General features: G+C 38.1%; 1 protein-coding gene across 1 annotated transcript in view; it reads left to right on the plus strand.

Moving 5' to 3' along the window:
• Window positions 1-11,578, plus strand: part of DGKI (diacylglycerol kinase, iota) — a gene marked incomplete at its 5' end in the record, with an annotated part of 321,800 nt that overhangs the window by 209,212 nt on the left and 101,010 nt on the right. The gene's annotated exons all lie outside the window — the stretch shown is intronic.

Here is an 11,578-nt window from a genome sequence, read left to right on the forward strand (position 1 = left end):
TCTTTTTGTTTTCTTAACAGTGCCTTTCACAGAGCAGAAGTTTTTGTTTTGAGTCCAAGTCATCAACTTTTTCTATTATGGATCATGCTTTTGATGTTATTTCTATTATAAAATATAACTACCAAACCCAAGCTTACCTGGCTTCACTCCTATCTTATTTTCTAGGGAAAAATTTCTTTTTCAGACTATTTGCCTCTGAAGACTGCATTCTGTTGTTTTTGTGTTGCTCAGTTGTGTCTGACTCTTTGTGACCCCATGGACTGCTGCAGCATGCCAGCTCCTCTGCCCTTCACTATCTCCCAGAGTTTGCTCAAACTCATGTCCACTGCATCCGTGATGCTATCTAACCATCTCATCCTCTGCCACCCCCTTCTCCTCCTGCCCTCAATCTTTCCCAGCATCAGGGCCTTTTTAAAACTGCTTATAAACTGATGGAAAGATAGCAAAGCTTTGACAAACTGTATTGATTATGTCAGTAAACCTAAAATTAATGCTTAAGGGAATGTCAGCCTTTTAAAAGTGTATCTCTGAAGAGTGTTAGCATAAACTATGTTCATTTTAAGATTATCTGTGTATTTGATGGTTTTGCCCATAAAATTCGGAATGCGTTTCTGTTTTACAAATTTTTAACCCCGTTGTTACATTTATTGTCCTTTTCAGAAAGCAGCAACCTTTTTATTTAGCCTTAACAGAGCCTTTGCAATTCTATTATTTTTCTGCATATATTTAGAGCTTAAAATCCCTTCTTTGTAAACCTTTGCAGTTTCTGAGATGCTTTTCCCTAAGGTCTCACACCTTCTTTTAATGATCCCATTGAAGATACCTTTGTTTGTGATTTGAATGGGTAAATAGCTCCTTTAGCTACAACTCTGTTTGAACAGGAATTGCACTATAATTGCTCATGTGTCAGATAATTAAATCCTTTCTTTCTTTTTAAATGCTGAGCTTTCAGCCCTTTCTTTCCATCGTGATACCTTGTTGAACACATCACAGTATCTTGCAGGGAATGAATTAGCTGCTGTGCAGTTTCTCCCTTTAATAAATCTTAGTAACAGTTTCATGTGGATTTTGTGGCAAAGGTGGCTCTTTCTTGCTTTGACTCCAAGGGTCTTTGCCTGTGTCATAAAGCAGCCAGCTGTGATTCCTTGCAGGTTTGGTTGATTCTTTTATTTATATGCTGTGGTTTAGGCTTGGCCTTTAGAAGCTTTGGTACAATATCATCTGCTGTAGAAGTCACTACCTTTGATCTGCTGAAAGTGACTTTATGAATGGCTGGTACATGTTGATATGGAATTAGAAGAAATCCATGAATTTAATAAGGCTTATAGGAATGAATATAGAATTGAATCACAGATACTGTGTTCTGCAGACACTGACATCTTTAATCCTCACCATGACCCAGGTACCATGATATCAAGGACAAGATAAGTTCATTGAGCACTCAGAATGATCAAAAACATCTGCCATTCTGATTTTTCTAATTAGTTATTTACCAAGAATAAAAAAACATTAAAATGAATGTTTTAATGTAGTTTAAACCTATCCCAACAAAAACTACCAGATTAATGATATCAAATGTTGACAACCCAAAACTAATGTTAAGTAAATGCTCTATCAAAAATCTGAGGGAAATATTTTTAATATCTTGTGCATCTGACATAATAAACTTTTTCCACTTCAGTTGAGAACATGGTTTCACATTTAGTTTATGCTGTCAATTAGCTCATCAGCTCCGTATGGGAAATTCTAATGCAGTCATTTTAATAGCAACACAAATCACATGATTGTCCATAATGATTCCGATTAAAGTCAGATATACTCTTGCTGCCTCTACTGCCCCCATAATCCTGCTCACAATATTTTAGTAGCATGTAGTTCTTTATAAAGTAAGAAAGAGTTTAACTTGGTGACTCTTACATTGCAGATATGGTTAGAACTTTTCAACAGCTTGACTTACCACAGTCTCAGAAGCTGGCCTATTGGGAAGGGAAGGGAATGGCGTGTCTTTTAAAGTGATCCCACCCCTGCCAGGTGTGTTTAGGAAGCATGTGTGTGTCTTGACTCATAGTTTCTGAGTCTCAGGGCCATACCCCTTTGTCCCAGGCTGAAATTGCTCACTTTGGCCTTGCTTCCGGAGTGTCACAGCCTTTCCCTGGTTCTTGTGTAGCTCTGGGTACAGGACTTGTCATTCTGCCCTCACTCCTCGGTCAGCCTGTCACCAGTTTCTGGCTTCACTGCTCTGAACTCAGTGTTGAAAGGAGAGACTCCATCACCTGTGAGGCCCAGGATTAATAAGAAGGAGGGATAATACAGGAGATGGGCTCTCTGGTCAGAGAAGCCTGGGATGAAACCCGGGTGCTCTATGTGGAAGCCATGACCTTTCAGGGCATGTTACCTCATCTTCCTGAGACTAGGTTTCCTCATTTTAGAAATTGGACTAGTGATATCCACCTCTTGGGATTGTGGTAAAGATTAAATAACACCATAAAACAAGTACATGGCTTGTGTTCAGTACCTTGTCTTCTCCTCCTCCGGCTCCTTCCCACCCTGCTCTTCCTTTTCTTCCTCTTCCCATTCTTGTTTCTCCTTCTTTGTATCACATAATCATTACTGTCTTTTTCCTCTTTTGTTGTTCAGTCGCTCAGTCATGTCTGACTCTTTTCGACCTCATGGACTGCAGCATGCCAGGCTACTCTGTCCTTCACTATCTCCTGGAGTTTGCTCAGACTCATGCCCATTGAGTCAGTGATGCCATCCAACCATCTCATCCTCTTGCCCCCTTCTCCTCCTGCCCTCAGTCCTTCCCAACATCAAGATCTTTTCCAGTGCATCAACTCTTCACATCAGGTGGCCAGAGTATTGAAGCTTCAGCTTCAGCATTAGTCCATCCAATAGTCAGTGTTGATTTCCTTTAGGATTGACTGGTTTGATCTCCTTGCAGTCCCAAGGGGCTCTCAAGAGTCTTCTCCAGCACCACAGTTCGAAAGCACCAATTCTTCAATGCTCAGCCTTCTTTATGGTCTAACTCTCACATTGGTACGTGACGACTGGAAAGACCATAGCTTTGACTATATGGACCATTGTTGTAAAGTAATGTCTCTGCTTTTTAAATATGCTATCTAGGTATAGCTTTAAATATACTATGGTTTAGAGTATGCTCCCAGAATATACATATGCACAAAGCCTGTTCTGGCACAGCTGGCTAGTCCAAAGGTGGAGGTAGGATTCACTAAGAGAAGAAAACGAATGACTTCAGCCACCCTCCTCCCGCTATCATGGTTGCTTCTCTGAACCACCAGGCTGAGGTTCAGAACAACAGCTGGGTGAAGTGAGGATGACCACTCCTCACTCAGTCCAGCAGGAGAGTTTTGCATATGAGAACTCATGAAGTTTGCAGTTTTGTTCACCTCAGATTCCTGTACATTGTGAATTCACTGACCTTAATTCAGTTTGCTCACACTTCTGTGGTGGTACCAGAATAAAATGGCTACAGAGATCTTGGGGAGTGGGGAGGGGCGTTCATTTAAGACTTGATCCCCAAGGATCTTTTGTCTTCAATCAAATAACTTATTGTCTTGAGGAAACAGTTGGGTTGTCTTTTGCATTATATTTTTGACTCTTTAAAAATGTTTTTCAAGTTTTCTTAAGGTGGCTCATATGTTAAAGAATCCACCTACAATGCAGGGGACCTGGCTTGGAAAGATCCCCTGGAGGAGGGCATGACAATCCACTCCAGTATTCTTGTCTGGAGAATCCCATGGACAGAGAGGCCTGGTAGGCTACAGTCCCTGTGGTTGCATAGAGTTGGACCGACTGAGTGACTAACATATGTTCACACACACTCTGACTCTGAAAAATATTTTATAAGTTTTCTGAAAACTATAGGAATTTTCTATGTAATTGCCTCTAAGAACTTTGGTTTTCAATGTTTTGGGCAGTTCAGTTCCATATATAGATATCTGAGCCTAAATCAGATTTATTTCCTGACTCTGTTCATCAATTGTGCTGAAATATATATTTTAGAAACAATATTTCATATATTTTCTTTTAGTGCATATATACTTTAGAAGTTTCTTATAGATAAAAGAGTATACTTGTGTACTGGTTGCTAGAAAATTTTGAATTTGTTAAAGATGAATGGTGTTAATTTATTCACTACTTGACATAAATTTGCATAATGACTTCAGGTAGTCCTAACTTCAACTGTAGAAGACAAAATTAATTATCATGAACTGTTGGCATTTTATTTCAGACATAAAATTGAGAGCATGTGATATGAAATATATAATGGATTTCTCAACCAATTAATTTAATCACCTTCTGGATTATGAGGCATTTAAACAAGCAGAGATAGGGAAAGGAGGTTAATGGGGGCCATGGTGAAGCCTGAGAAGGAAGCCGGGGTAGTGCTTGTGTTTTAGCTATAGAGAGGTACTTGGTAGTATAATTTTCTCAGGGCTGAGAATCACCAGTCAACTCGACAATCTTCCCTATTTCTGTACCTGTATTTGTCATAGTTTTATCATTGTCTTAGTCTGCTTGGGTTGCTGTAACAAAATATTAGCCTGGTGACTTAAACAATGGAGATCTATTTTCTCTCAGTCCCGGAGGCTGGAAAGTCTATGATCAAGGACTTGGTTGATTTGGCCGATTTGTTTTCTGGTAAGAGCACTCCTCCCGGCTTGTAGACTGCTGGGTTCATGCTGTGTTCCCAAAGTGGGAGAGAGCGAGCATGCGAGTGCTCTGTGGCATCTCTGCTTCCAAGGGCACTAATCCCATCATGAAGGCCCCACTTTCATGACCCCATCTAACTCTAATTACTTCCCAAAGAAGGCACATTTCCAGTTACCATCATATCAGGGTTAGGACCTCAACATGTGAATTTGGGGGCCACAATCATTCAGTTTATGACAATAGTGTTAGCTTAGGTTTCAAACATGTTACAACTCAGATGGTTCTTAAAGGATTAACCCTTTAGTTAATTGTTATTCATTTATACTAAAGTGCCAAGAAGGATCTGAAAGTATATTTTGGTAGAAGGAGAGTCAGAGAAGTTGTTTAAGAAAGGTAGGATATAGAGTAAGGGAAATAAATTTGTCCTCAGTCAACCAAGGAATACTACTGCTAGAAATTAGGAAGCACATTGGATCCAGCTAGGCAGGGGCAAAGACCAAAGAAGTTTTGTTTGCTGGATTTTTTTTTCTCTTTCTTTTTTTATTTTATTTTATTTTAACTTTACAATATTGTATTGGTTGGAATGATTAACACATGGATGGTTTTGACATATATTACATCTGGTACTAAGGACATTCATCTTTTTGGTTCCACAGAGAACAAACCATAATGCTCATTAGCCACATATGTTTATTTAAACTTTAATTGCATAAGATAAAAATTCAGTTTCTCAGTCACGCAAGCCACATTTCAAGGACTTAGTTTGATATGTGGCTCGTGGCTCCTGTATTGCACATACAGACAGGTCTGTTGGACACGGCTTCTCTAAAGACTTCTGAGGCCCAGATAATGCAGCAAGGTAATCCTGCTGCTTATTATATAAACACACCCACAAACAAATACACATGCCATGATGAGCCATGAAGTCATGACTGCTCAATGTGCCTGGTGTCCATTACCAGAGATGGATTGCAACAGTAGGTTTCATTTGGGGGCTTTTGATGACTTCTCTACTTTTTCCTATTTGATACTAATATAGAATTTTTTTTAATTCACAGAAAACATTGCAGAGAATATACAGTGAACTCTGGCACCACTATCAGTAAAATCAATTGCCACAGATAGGTTGTATTTCTTATTTTCAATTCTGAGATACTGTATACAGAAATATACATAAACACACATACACATACTTGTTCTGTTCATAAATGTTCATATACATATATATATACACGTATATACACCTATACCTGTATACATATATATATACACACACACACATATGTATGTGTATATAATGCATAGACTTAAAGATTAATAATAAATGGGCATTCATGTACCTCCCACTAAGATTAATAAGCAGAACAAATACCTCACCGTATCCCTCTTCTACCAAGATAATCCCAGTATGCTGACTTCTCTACTTGCCATTTTCTTCATACGTATGTATTTACCATCAATATATGCATCCCTCATTCAGATACAGCAGTTTTGAAAAATCAAGTAGCAATCTTAAACCTCCCTGAGCAAGGAAGTGATGATGCTTTCACTTTTAGATGAAGGCTGTCAAGATCAGGAAAGAATCTCAGGAATAGTGTCTGGCTTCAGTTACCCTGGTGGCTCGGATGGTAATAGTGCAAGAGACCTGGGTTCGATATCTGGGAGATCCCCTGGAGAAAGGAATGGCTACCCACTCCAGTATTCTTGCCTGGAGAAATTCATGGACAGAGGAGCCATAATCCATGGGATCACAAAGAGGTGGACACAATTGAGCAACTAACACTTTTCAGCTTCCCCAAGAGTACCTGTGCACCCATTCTGTGAGGTTTAGTGGGCAAGGTCATGATTGCATTCTGGAAAGCATTTGGTAAGGTGTTAGGGTGGGTTCTAGCTATCATGTGAAACTGTCGTTATAAGGGATGGACTTCTTTGAATTTTTCTCCTTCACCAAGACCTAACTGTTGCTCTCAAGAACAGGTTAAGGCAGAGTAAATCTTGGGGTGATTGTTAGAAAACTGGCTCAGACTCATTTAGACATTCTGTCCTTAGGTTGAAAAATAACTCTCCTGTGATGGTGAGACTCAGTGATGACCACTCTCTACATCTCGGCCTGTTAAGTCACTGTGCTCCAATATATCTGTCACCCTAGAATCTTCTAGCCCCATCTCCTTGGAGGGTTTTTTTTTTTTTTTCTTTGTTAGATTCCCCATTATATCCCATGCATTCCTCATTCTTGTTCCAAATTCAACTTTTGTTGGTACAAGTTCTGCAGTAACTTTTTAGTGGAGGGTATGTCCTTTATTCAGTCCTTGAACTTGTTTGGTGTTTTGAATTATGTGTAAAAGTCGTAGAATTCTGAATCCATTGCTTCCTTGCTTCTGTGACTGTGCAGTTGCCTTTGAGAAGTTTAAAACTGTCTAATCCCCATTTTCTTTGCCGTCTAATTTTTCCTCTTTGGAAATTTGTAGACCCCTCTCTTTGTTCCCAATATTCTTAAATTTCAAAGTAAAATGTCTTCCTGTTGTCCGTTAGTTATTGTGCTTGTTGGGCAGTTCAAGTTGGAAACTGCTGTTCTTCAGTTCTAAGAAATAGTCTTGATTTTTTGTTTGTTTCTGATAATTACTTCTATTTCTGATTTTTGGAACTCCTGTCATTGGAAAGTTGGACCACTGGGTCAGTCTTATTTTCCTTACCTTTTCTTATGCCTCCTTTTATTTCTGCTCTTCTTTTGTAAAGATTTCTTTAACTTCATCTTCTAACCCTTCTATTAAACTCCATTCTATCAAGTTTCAAGGACCTATTTGTTCTCTGAATAATGACCCATTTTCTTCTTCATATAATCTTTTAATATAATCATATTTATATTTCATGGAGGGAATATTCTCTCTTAACTCTCTGAGGATTCCCCAGAGAAGACTCTTCAGATCTCTTTCTAAGAATGTGTGGTCTGGCTGCCAGCTTTCTGGAAAGTCTAGTGAGAGGAACAAGTTGGGTATCTCTGCATTCTGTAGATGATTAGTTAATCCCCATTTTCTATAAAGTAACTACACCTAACCAAGAGTAGGTGGTAGAATCTAGTGATTTAATATCCAGTGATTCTTATTTTAACTGCAAATGATGTTTCTGGGTAGCGCATCTTCTGACGGTTTTACAGTATAAATTGTGTTGGTTCTTATCCACCCCCACGTATAGTTTAGAATTAGACTGTCTAGGGCCTTTGAGTCAGTTATGAGTTTTCCATGTGCTTTATCCATTGCCATTTTCTCCTCACTCTCTCTCTTTGTTGGTTTATATCTTTTTTAAAATGCATGTGCTGTAATTTAGTAGTGTTTCTGGCACAAGAGAAGTAAGTATGTGTTAAATCTGCCTTCTTAACATAGAAACCAGCTTGTTCTTTATTGCTTAGTTAGAACTTGTAAATTCCATTTGAGCCCTGCAATAAAAGTTCCATTATGTAGGTTGAGTATTGGCTGATGCTTATTGCAGTCAAATAAAATCTCTAACACTAAAATAAGATGAATCATCAAGATCAGGAATAGTAATGCTAATGCTTGGGTGAGAAGTATTCTCACTGCTCCCAATTAAATGAAGGAAGCTTCACTGAGGTTTGGCCAATTGGTTGTCAGCAGTGTAAAAGGAAGGTGGTAATTTTACACAAGTTTCTGGTTTCTCTTCACCATTTAAAGCCTCAAACAGAAGTGTCAGATTACAGTATTTTTGTACTACAGTTATCTTTTCCATCAAAGAGTAAAAGTTAGTTTTAAATCAGCAGAATATAACTTACAGAACTACTACCAGCTAATCCTTGTGGCACGATACATTGAAAAATAGATTTTTGGTTTATCCAATTTTCTAGCTCAAGAGGCTCAAAAGTTAGTAAAGGGAGTGAAGAAGAACTAATGTTGATGTTCTGGATATTATTTTTGAATATAGTATTGCATTTAATCTTCCCCCAATCCTAGAAGATACCTATTCTAAATCCTATAGCCTTCAATCCAAGGATCAAGTTCAGTTCAGTTCAGTCGCTCAGTCATGTCTGACTCTTTGTGACTCCATGGACACCAGGCTTCCCAAGATTACTCAAACTCATGTCCATCGAGTCAGTGATGCCATCCAACCATCTCATCTTCTGTCATCCCCTTCTCCTCCTTCAGTCTTTCCCAGCATCAGGGTCTTTCAAATGAGTCAGTTCTTCACATGTGGTGGCCAAAGTATTGGAGTTTCAGCTTCAGCATCAGTCCTTCCAATGAATATTCAGGACTGATTTTCTTTAGGATGGACTGGTTGGATCTCCTTGCAGTCTAAGGGACTCTCAAGAGTCTTCTCCAACACCACAGTTCAAAAGCATCAATTCTTCAGCACTCAGCTTTCTTTATAGTTCAACTCTCACATCCATACATGACCACTGGAAAAACCACAGCTTTGACTAGACAGAGCTTCGTTGGCAAAGTTATGTCTCTGCTTTTTAATATGCTGTCTAAGATCAAAGGATCAAAGGAATTAAGTTTCAAGACAAAACAGCTAACATGAGTCATTTGTAAGACCAGAGCACTGGGCTATGAATCCAAGACAGAATGACCATAAATTCTTTCTAGTGCACAGTAGTACTTTCATAGGATAAATTTGACAACAAATGCCAGTAATCGTACTATGAAATTGTGATATAGGATGCCTTTTTCCTTTTTTTAATCCTAATTGAATAGCTAATATCCATCAAATTTCTCTTAATTAGCTTCTTGAGGAATCAGCAAAGTTGCTGATTTTATACTCAGTAGAAATGAATGACACATCTTTGCAAACTTTTTCCTAGACATTCATTATTTTGGGTCTAGAATGTCCAATCTTTAAGTGTACTTTAAAGTATCTTCTACCAATTATATTGAATTAACGACCAGACTAACTCCAAGCATTGGTATTAAGAAGGAGATCCGAGGTGTTGACCAAATTCCTGCATTCCCATATAAGATGCCTCCTCATTTAAGTAAATAGGTAAATGTTAATGGAATTTTATGTCTCTGCATTTGCACGTTTGAAATTAAGAGAAAATTTCATTAAACAAGATTCAGATATGGACTCTCATGATAAGTATAGTTGTATTCTGTTCCCACAATCTGTGATTTACTTTCTAGGCCAAAATTCTAGGTTTTCCTCATCATTCATCAAAGATTAGAAATCCTTATTCTTCTCTTACTTAACTAGATCACCTTATTTGAACCTATTGAGTAGTCTAGTTGAGGATAATTACGTCAGTCACTACTTTTAGGAATCTCTTTATTGAATTTCCCTTTCATTCCTTTCAAATATGCATGATTGCCATACTGAAGACTTTTTTTGGAAATTTCTAGCTATATACAAAAAAAAAAAAAAAAGAAAGAGAGAGAGAGAGGAAAAAGTATTTTCCCAGATTATTGTTCCCCCAAACATATGACAGTTGCATGCTTCCTCACGTACTTGCTTACCATTCTCCTGCTTAGCTTCTGGAAGAATAGACAAAGGCAAGCTCCAACCTAATGCACAATGCCTACTCTCACTTCTGAATCCCTTTTTTGTCTATCCTGTATAGACTTAGTTCTTAAAGACACACTTTCTCTTTCACACTTGCACAGGCTCTAAGCTTGTCTTCCTCCTCCCTCCACACCTTTGTATGAAAAAAACAAAGTTTTATTACATATCTACCAGATATTGGGGTTGTAAAGGAAATAAGTCTTATTCCTGTGGTGAGAGAGTCCGTACTGATTCATAGGCTTACATAGCTCTACAGGGTGATGGATGTCTTCTAGTTTAATTGTGTAGCACTTTGGGAACCTAGAGGTATGAGACAGTGGTATTGACCTTCCTAAGGAGCCAATCTAGGGGTAATGTTGAGAAACAAATTCTATTTCTTTTTCTCTAGACCACTCTTGCTTCTCTAAAAGACCAATGGGGCTCCATATCCTTCAGAGAGCCTAAAACCTACCCTCCAGGCAAGAATTAGTCCCTGTCGCCTAGTCTTCAAGTGACTTAAGTTCATGCATTTACCATAGCCTGTGTTCCATATCTTATTTTTCATATGTGTATCTTCTCTACAACTTTGTGAGTTCAAGATTTTCCCATGAGTTTAAATGTATTTTATTGTCTGTATGGTTCATTTTTAAAGTCTTAGCACTTTGCATTTTCAGACCTACTTATCAATGATGAGGCTTTAAAAATTCAATGAGTGAAAGGTTTTTAAAAATCTTTAGTGGACACCACTGTCCTGTCATCTCCTTGTTAATCTCTAGTTGGTTGATTCAAGATTTTGAAATGTTTTTTAAATCATGGGTTTAATAATATAACTATACTTATAAAACCAGAAATGTACACATACATTTTTTTTGAAGTTTTGGGAAGGAGACTACTTTCATTATTTCAGACAATCCTATGGCTATATCTAAAGTAGGAGTTTCTATCTACTAAAGTCATCCTGTGACATTTACTACCACCTAGAAAAGATATTTAAAGCCCCTAACAGCTTCTCCTCATTGATTTCTGAAGCTCTGCTGCTACCACATTTACATTGACCATCTTTAAAATCAATTGGATTTTATAGCTGTGAACCTTCTAGAAGCATTTTTTTTTTTTTAAGTATTTCTTGCCTGTTTAGTTCTGGTATTGGCTACCAGGTAGCAACAGTACCTTGAGTAGCTTGAGTCTCTTATTAGGGAACTAATAAGTGACAGAAAGATTAAATCCCATGCATTTAAGAGGGAAAGGGGTAAATGTCCAGAATCATGATTTTTTAATTCCTTCCTGGTACCTTGGCTTTTGCAAATGCAGGCATAAATTAGCAGCTGGCTGTGAACAGCCTCTGGCCCTGTCAGTCTGCAGTTTCCATGACATTATATTTCACCTCAGGGCCACTGAGACAAAGTGCAATGAAGGCTGG

The sequence above is a fragment of the Bison bison genome, unplaced genomic scaffold (assembly GCF_000754665.1).
Source record: "Bison bison bison isolate TAMUID 2011002044 unplaced genomic scaffold, Bison_UMD1.0 scf7180017864530, whole genome shotgun sequence".
Lineage (NCBI taxonomy): Eukaryota > Metazoa > Chordata > Mammalia > Artiodactyla > Bovidae > Bison > Bison bison.